Raw genomic sequence first — 7581 nt, 5'->3', positions numbered from 1 at the left:
TCATTGTATTGAAAAACCGAAAGTCTTTATTATGAGAAATAAATGTGTGATACGTGATATTTTAAATTTATCCTCGCAACATATATATCTAATTTCATTGTACTGAAAAACCAAAAGTCTTTATTATGAGAAATAAATGTGTGATACGTGATATTTTAAATTTATCCTCGCAACATATATATCTAATTTCATTGTACTGAAAAACCAAAAGTCTTTATTATGAGAAATAAATGTGTGATACGTGATATTTTAAATTTATCCTCGCAACATATATATCTAATTGTTTTGTTTTGGACTCCAAACTTATAAACGTGGTCGGCAAGATTCAAACCTGCGCAGGCAAAGCCCACATGATTTCTTGTCATGCCCGATAACCACTCTGGCACGACCACATGTTTTGAACATATGCACCAAGTTTTAATGTCTTGGCATTTAGCATCAGCATATGGGCCTGATATTTCATCTAAGATCATGACGTTAATTCAGTTAGCTATTAGTATTAGGAATACTTGTAGCATCATGCTTGTAACCAACGTCAGAACACTTATGTGCTTGAGTATTGTGGAGTATTAATAGTAAAACTTTCATACCAATAGTAACGAGTTCGATTCTCTTCATAACATTTTTCTTTCTGTCAAGTCAATTTACATTTTATGTGTAGTTTGTAAGCTATCACTGCACACACACAAAAAAAAAAGTACGTACTGCATAATTATATTTATATATTTAAAGTTGTTTAAAACAATGTGTCATTGTATTGAAAAACCAAAAGTCTTTATTATGAGAAATAAATGTGTGATACGTGATATTTTAAATTTATCCCCGCAACATATATATCTAATTGTTTTGCTTTAGACTCCAAACGTATCAACGTGGTCGGCAGGATTCGAACCTACGCAGGCAAAGCCCACATGATTTCAAGTCATACCCGATAACCACTCTGGCACGACCACATGATTTGAACATATGCACCAAGTTTTAATGTCGTGGCATTCAGCATCAGCATATGGGTCTGATATTTCATCTAAGATCATGACGTTAATTCAGTTAGCTATTAGTATTAGGAATACTTGTAGCATCATGCTTGTAACCAACGTCAGAACACTTATGTGCTTGAGTATTGTGGAGTATTAATAGTAATACTTTCATACCAATAGTAACGAGTTCGATTCTCATCATAACATTATTCTTTCCGTCAAATCAATTTACATTTCGTGTGTAGTTTGTAAGCTATCACTACACACACACAAAAAAAAGGTATGTACTGCATAATTATATTTACATATTTAAAATTGTGTAAAACAATATGTCATTGTATTGAAAAACCGAAAGTCTTTATTATGAGAATATGTCATTGTATTGAAAAACCGAAAGTCTTTATTATGAGAAATAAATGTGTGATTGAAAAACCGAAAGTCTTTATTATGAGAAATAAATGTGTGGTACGTGATATTTTAAATTTATCCTTGAAACAAATATATCAAATTGTTTTACTTTACACTCCAAACGTATAAACGTTGTCGGTAGGATTCAAACCTGCGAGGGCAAAGCCACATGATTTCAAGTCATGCCCGATAACCACTCTGGTACGACCACATGATTAATTTGAACATATGCACCAACCTTTAATGTCGTGGCATTCAGCATCAGCATATGGGTCTTGTATTTCATCTAAGATCATGACTTTAATTCAGTTAGCAATTAATATTGGGAATACTTGTAGCATCATGCGTGTAACCAACGTCAGAACACTTATCGGCTTAAGTATTATGAAGTATTAAAAGTAAAACTTTGATACTAATAGTAACGAGTTCGATATGTCATTCTATAGAAAAAAAATCCATTATTATGAGAAATAAACGTTTGATATGTGATATTTTAAATTTATCCCGCCAGGGTTTGAACCTTAACAAGAAAAGCCCGCATGATTTTCCAGTAAGACCTAACAACCACTCTAACACAACCACATGATGATTTGAACTTGTGCACCAAGCTTTAATTTTGTGGTATTCAGCATCAACATATGGGTCTGGTATTTCTTCTAAGATCATGACGTTCATTCAGTTAGCACTTAATATTGAGAATACTTGTAGCATCATGTAACCAACGTCAGAACGATTATGGGCTTGAGTATTGTGGAGTATTAGTAGTAAAACTTTCATACCATAGTAACGAGTTCGATTCTCTTCATAACATTATTCTTTCAGTCAAATCAATTTACATTTCATGTATAGTTTGTAAGCTATCACTACACACACAAAAAAAAAAAAGGTATGAACTGCATAATTATATTTACGTATTTATAATTGTTTAAAACAATATTTCATTGTATTGAAAAACCAAAAGTCTTTATTATGAGAAATAAATGTGTGATACGTGATATTTTAAATTTATCCTCGCAACATATATATCTAATTTCATTGTACTGAAAAACCAAAAGTCTTTATTATGAGAAATAAATGTGTGATACGTGATATTTTAAATTTATCCTCGCAACATATATATCTAATTGTTTTGTTTTGGACTCCAAACTTATAAACGTGGTCGGCAAGATTCAAACCTGCGCAGGCAAAGCCCACATGATTTCTTGTCATGCCCGATAACCACTCTGGCACGACCACATGTTTTGAACATATGCACCAAGTTTTAATGTCTTGGCATTTAGCATCAGCATATGGGCCTGATATTTCATCTAAGATCATGACGTTAATTCAGTTAGCAATTAGTATTAGGAATACTTGTAGCATCATGCTTGTAACCAACGTCAGAACACTTATGTGCTTGAGTATTGTGGAGTATTAACAGTTAAACTTTCATACCAATAGTAACGAGTTCGATTCTCTTCATAACATTATTCTTTTAGTCAAATCAATTTACATTTCATGTATAGTTTGTAAGCTATCACTGTACACACACAAAAAAAAGGTATGTACTGCATAATTATATTTACATATTTAAAATTGTTTAAAACAATATGTCATTGTATTGAAAAACCAAAAGTCTTTATTATGAGAAATAAATGTGTGATACGTGTTATTTAAATTTATCATCGCAACATATATATCCAATTGTTTTGCTTTAGACTCCAAACTTATAAACGTGGTCGGCAGGATCCGAACCTACGCGGGCAAAGCCCACATGATTTCTAGTCATGCCCAATAACCACTCTGGCACGGCCACATGATTTGAACATATGCACCAAGTTTTAATGTCGTGGCATTCAGCATCAGCATATGGGTCTGATATTTCATCTAAGATCATGACGTTAATTCAGTTAGCAATTAGTATTAGGAATACTTGTAGCATCATGCTTGTAACCAACGTCAGAACACTTATGTGCTTGAGTATTGTGGAGTATTAACAGTTAAACTTTCATACCAATAGTAACGAGTTCGATTCTCTTCATAACATTATTCTTTTAGTCAAATCAATTTACATTTCATGTGTAGTTTGTAAGCTATCACTGTACACACACAAAAAAAAGGTATGTACTGCATAATTATATTTACATATTTAAAATTGTTTAAAACAATATGTCATTGTATTGAAAAACCAAAAGTCTTTATTATGAGAAATAAATGTGTGATACGTGTTATTTAAATTTATCATCGCAACATATATATCCAATTGTTTTGCTTTAGACTCCAAACTTATAAACGTGGTCGGCAGGATCCGAACCTACGCGGGCAAAGCCCACATGATTTCTAGTCATGCCCAATAACCACTCTGGCACGGCCACATGATTTGAACATATGCACCAAGTTTTAATGTCGTGGCATTCAGCATCAGCATATGGGTCTGATATTTCATCTAAGATCATGACGTTAATTCAGTTAGCAATTAGTATTAGGAATACTTGTAGCATCATGCTTGTAACCAACGTCAGAACACTTATGTGCTTGAGTATTGTGGAGTATTAACAGTTAAACTTTCATACCAATAGTAACGAGTTCGATTCTCTTCATAACATTATTCTTTTAGTCAAATCAATTTACATTTCATGTGTAGTTTGTAAGCTATCACTGTACACACACAAAAAAAAGGTATGTACTGCATAATTATATTTACATATTTAAAATTGTTTAAAACAATATGTCATTGTATTGAAAAACCAAAAGTCTTTATTATGAGAAATAAATGTGTGATACGTGTTATTTAAATTTATCATCGCAACATATATATCCAATTGTTTTGCTTTAGACTCCAAACTTATAAACGTGGTCGGCAGGATCCGAACCTACGCGGGCAAAGCCCACATGATTTCTAGTCATGCCCAATAACCACTCTGGCACGGCCACATGATTTGAACATATGCACCAAGTTTTAATGTCGTGGCATTCAGCATCAGCATATGGGTCTGATATTTCATCTAAGATCATGACGTTAATTCAGTTAGCAATTAGTATTAGGAATACTTGTAGCATCATGCTTGTAACCAACGTCAGAACACTTATGTGCTTGAGTATTGTGGAGTATTAACAGTTAAACTTTCATACCAATAGTAACGAGTTCGATTCTCTTCATAACATTATTCTTTTAGTCAAATCAATTTACATTTCATGTATAGTTTGTAAGCTATCACTGTACACACACAAAAAAAAGGTATGTACTGCATAATTATATTTACATATTTAAAATTGTTTAAAACAATATGTCATTGTATTGAAAAACCAAAAGTCTTTATTATGAGAAATAAATGTGTGATACGTGTTATTTAAATTTATCATCGCAACATATATATCCAATTGTTTTGCTTTAGACTCCAAACTTATAAACGTGGTCGGCAGGATCCGAACCTACGCGGGCAAAGCCCACATGATTTCTAGTCATGCCCAATAACCACTCTGGCACGGCCACATGATTTGAACATATGCACCAAGTTTTAATGTCGTGGCATTCAGCATCAGCATATGGGTCTGATATTTCATCTAAGATCATGACGTTAATTCAGTTAGCAATTAGTATTAGGAATACTTGTAGCATCATGCTTGTAACCAACGTCAGAACACTTATGTGCTTGAGTATTGTGGAGTATTAACAGTTAAACTTTCATACCAATAGTAACGAGTTCGATTCTCTTCATAACATTATTCTTTTAGTCAAATCAATTTACATTTCATGTATAGTTTGTAAGCTATCACTGTACACACACAAAAAAAAGGTATGTACTGCATAATTATATTTACATATTTAAAATTGTTTAAAACAATATGTCATTGTATTGAAAAACCAAAAGTCTTTATTATGAGAAATAAATGTGTGATACGTGTTATTTAAATTTATCATCGCAACATATATATCCAATTGTTTTGCTTTAGACTCCAAACTTATAAACGTGGTCGGCAGGATCCGAACCTACGCGGGCAAAGCCCACATGATTTCTAGTCATGCCCAATAACCACTCTGGCACGGCCACATGATTTGAACATATGCACCAAGTTTTAATGTCGTGGCATTCAGCATCAGCATATGGGTCTGATATTTCATCTAAGATCATGACGTTAATTCAGTTAGCAATTAGTATTAGGAATACTTGTAGCATCATGCTTGTAACCAACGTCAGAACACTTATGTGCTTGAGTATTGTGGAGTATTAACAGTTAAACTTTCATACCAATAGTAACGAGTTCGATTCTCTTCATAACATTATTCTTTTAGTCAAATCAATTTACATTTCATGTGTAGTTTGTAAGCTATCACTGTACACACACAAAAAAAAGGTATGTACTGCATAATTATATTTACATATTTAAAATTGTTTAAAACAATATGTCATTGTATTGAAAAACCAAAAGTCTTTATTATGAGAAATAAATGTGTGATACGTGTTATTTAAATTTATCATCGCAACATATATATCCAATTGTTTTGCTTTAGACTCCAAACTTATAAACGTGGTCGGCAGGATCCGAACCTACGCGGGCAAAGCCCACATGATTTCTAGTCATGCCCAATAACCACTCTGGCACGGCCACATGATTTGAACATATGCACCAAGTTTTAATGTCGTGGCATTCAGCATCAGCATATGGGTCTGATATTTCATCTAAGATCATGACGTTAATTCAGTTAGCAATTAGTATTAGGAATACTTGTAGCATCATGCTTGTAACCAACGTCAGAACACTTATGTGCTTGAGTATTGTGGAGTATTAACAGTTAAACTTTCATACCAATAGTAACGAGTTCGATTCTCTTCATAACATTATTCTTTTAGTCAAATCAATTTACATTTCATGTGTAGTTTGTAAGCTATCACTGTACACACACAAAAAAAAGGTATGTACTGCATAATTATATTTACATATTTAAAATTGTTTAAAACAATATGTCATTGTATTGAAAAACCAAAAGTCTTTATTATGAGAAATAAATGTGTGATACGTGTTATTTAAATTTATCATCGCAACATATATATCCAATTGTTTTGCTTTAGACTCCAAACTTATAAACGTGGTCGGCAGGATCCGAACCTACGCGGGCAAAGCCCACATGATTTCTAGTCATGCCCAATAACCACTCTGGCACGGCCACATGATTTGAACATATGCACCAAGTTTTAATGTCGTGGCATTCAGCATCAGCATATGGGTCTGATATTTCATCTAAGATCATGACGTTAATTCAGTTAGCAATTAGTATTAGGAATACTTGTAGCATCATGCTTGTAACCAACGTCAGAACACTTATGTGCTTGAGTATTGTGGAGTATTAACAGTTAAACTTTCATACCAATAGTAACGAGTTCGATTCTCTTCATAACATTATTCTTTTAGTCAAATCAATTTACATTTCATGTATAGTTTGTAAGCTATCACTGTACACACACAAAAAAAAGGTATGTACTGCATAATTATATTTACATATTTAAAATTGTTTAAAACAATATGTCATTGTATTGAAAAACCAAAAGTCTTTATTATGAGAAATAAATGTGTGGTACGTTATATTTTAAATTTATCATTTCAACAAATATATCAAATTGTTTTACTTTAGACTCCATACTTATAAACGTTGTCGGCAGGAATCAAACCTGCACGGGCAAAGCCCACATGATTTCTATTCATGCCCGATAACCATTCTGGCACGACCACATGATTAATTTGAACCTATGCACCAACCTTTAATGTCGTGGCATTCAGCATCAGCATATGGGTCATGTATTTCATCTAAGATCATGACTTTAATTCAGTTAGCAATTAATATTGGGAATACTTGTAGCATCATGCGTGTAACCAACGTCAGAACACTTATCGGCTTAAGTATTATGAAGTATTAAAAGTAAAACTTTGATACTAATAGTAACGAGTTCGATATGTCATTCTATAGAAAAAAAATCCATTATTATGAGAAATAAACGTTTGATATGTGATATTTTAAATTTATCCCGCCATGGTTTGAACCTTAACAAGCAAAGCCCGCATGATTTTCCAGTAAGACCTAACAACCACTCTAACACAACCACATGATGATTTGAACTTGTGCACCAAGCTTTAATTTTGTGGTATTCAGCATCAACATATGGGTCTGGTATTTCTTCTAAGATCATGACGTTCATTCAGTTAGCACTTAATATTGAGA

General features: G+C 32.9%; 7 non-coding genes across 7 annotated transcripts; all 7 read right to left on the bottom strand.

The window, feature by feature from the left end:
• Positions 1-871: 871 nt before the first annotated feature.
• TRNAS-UGA lies at positions 872-953 on the bottom strand. The gene has a single exon. It is a non-coding gene; the product is annotated as a tRNA-Ser (tRNA).
• A 2145-nt stretch (positions 954-3098) lies between these two features.
• Positions 3099-3180, bottom strand: TRNAS-AGA. The gene has a single exon. It is a non-coding gene; the product is annotated as a tRNA-Ser (tRNA).
• Positions 3181-3657: 477 nt separating this feature from the next.
• Positions 3658-3739, bottom strand: TRNAS-AGA. Its single transcript has one exon. It is a non-coding gene; the product is annotated as a tRNA-Ser (tRNA).
• Positions 3740-4216: 477 nt separating this feature from the next.
• TRNAS-AGA lies at positions 4217-4298 on the bottom strand. Its single transcript has one exon. It is a non-coding gene; the product is annotated as a tRNA-Ser (tRNA).
• A 477-nt stretch (positions 4299-4775) lies between these two features.
• On the bottom strand, positions 4776-4857 carry TRNAS-AGA. The gene has a single exon. It is a non-coding gene; the product is annotated as a tRNA-Ser (tRNA).
• A 477-nt stretch (positions 4858-5334) lies between these two features.
• TRNAS-AGA lies at positions 5335-5416 on the bottom strand. Its single transcript has one exon. It is a non-coding gene; the product is annotated as a tRNA-Ser (tRNA).
• Positions 5417-5893: 477 nt separating this feature from the next.
• TRNAS-AGA lies at positions 5894-5975 on the bottom strand. Its single transcript has one exon. It is a non-coding gene; the product is annotated as a tRNA-Ser (tRNA).
• Between the last annotated feature and the right edge of the window lie 1606 nt (positions 5976-7581).

The sequence above is a fragment of the Ipomoea triloba genome, chromosome 5 (assembly GCF_003576645.1).
Source record: "Ipomoea triloba cultivar NCNSP0323 chromosome 5, ASM357664v1".
In the NCBI taxonomy this organism is placed as follows: Eukaryota; Viridiplantae; Streptophyta; class Magnoliopsida; order Solanales; family Convolvulaceae; genus Ipomoea; species Ipomoea triloba.
Note: the sequence above shows the minus strand (reverse complement) of the source record. Positions and strands in the feature narration are given on the sequence as shown.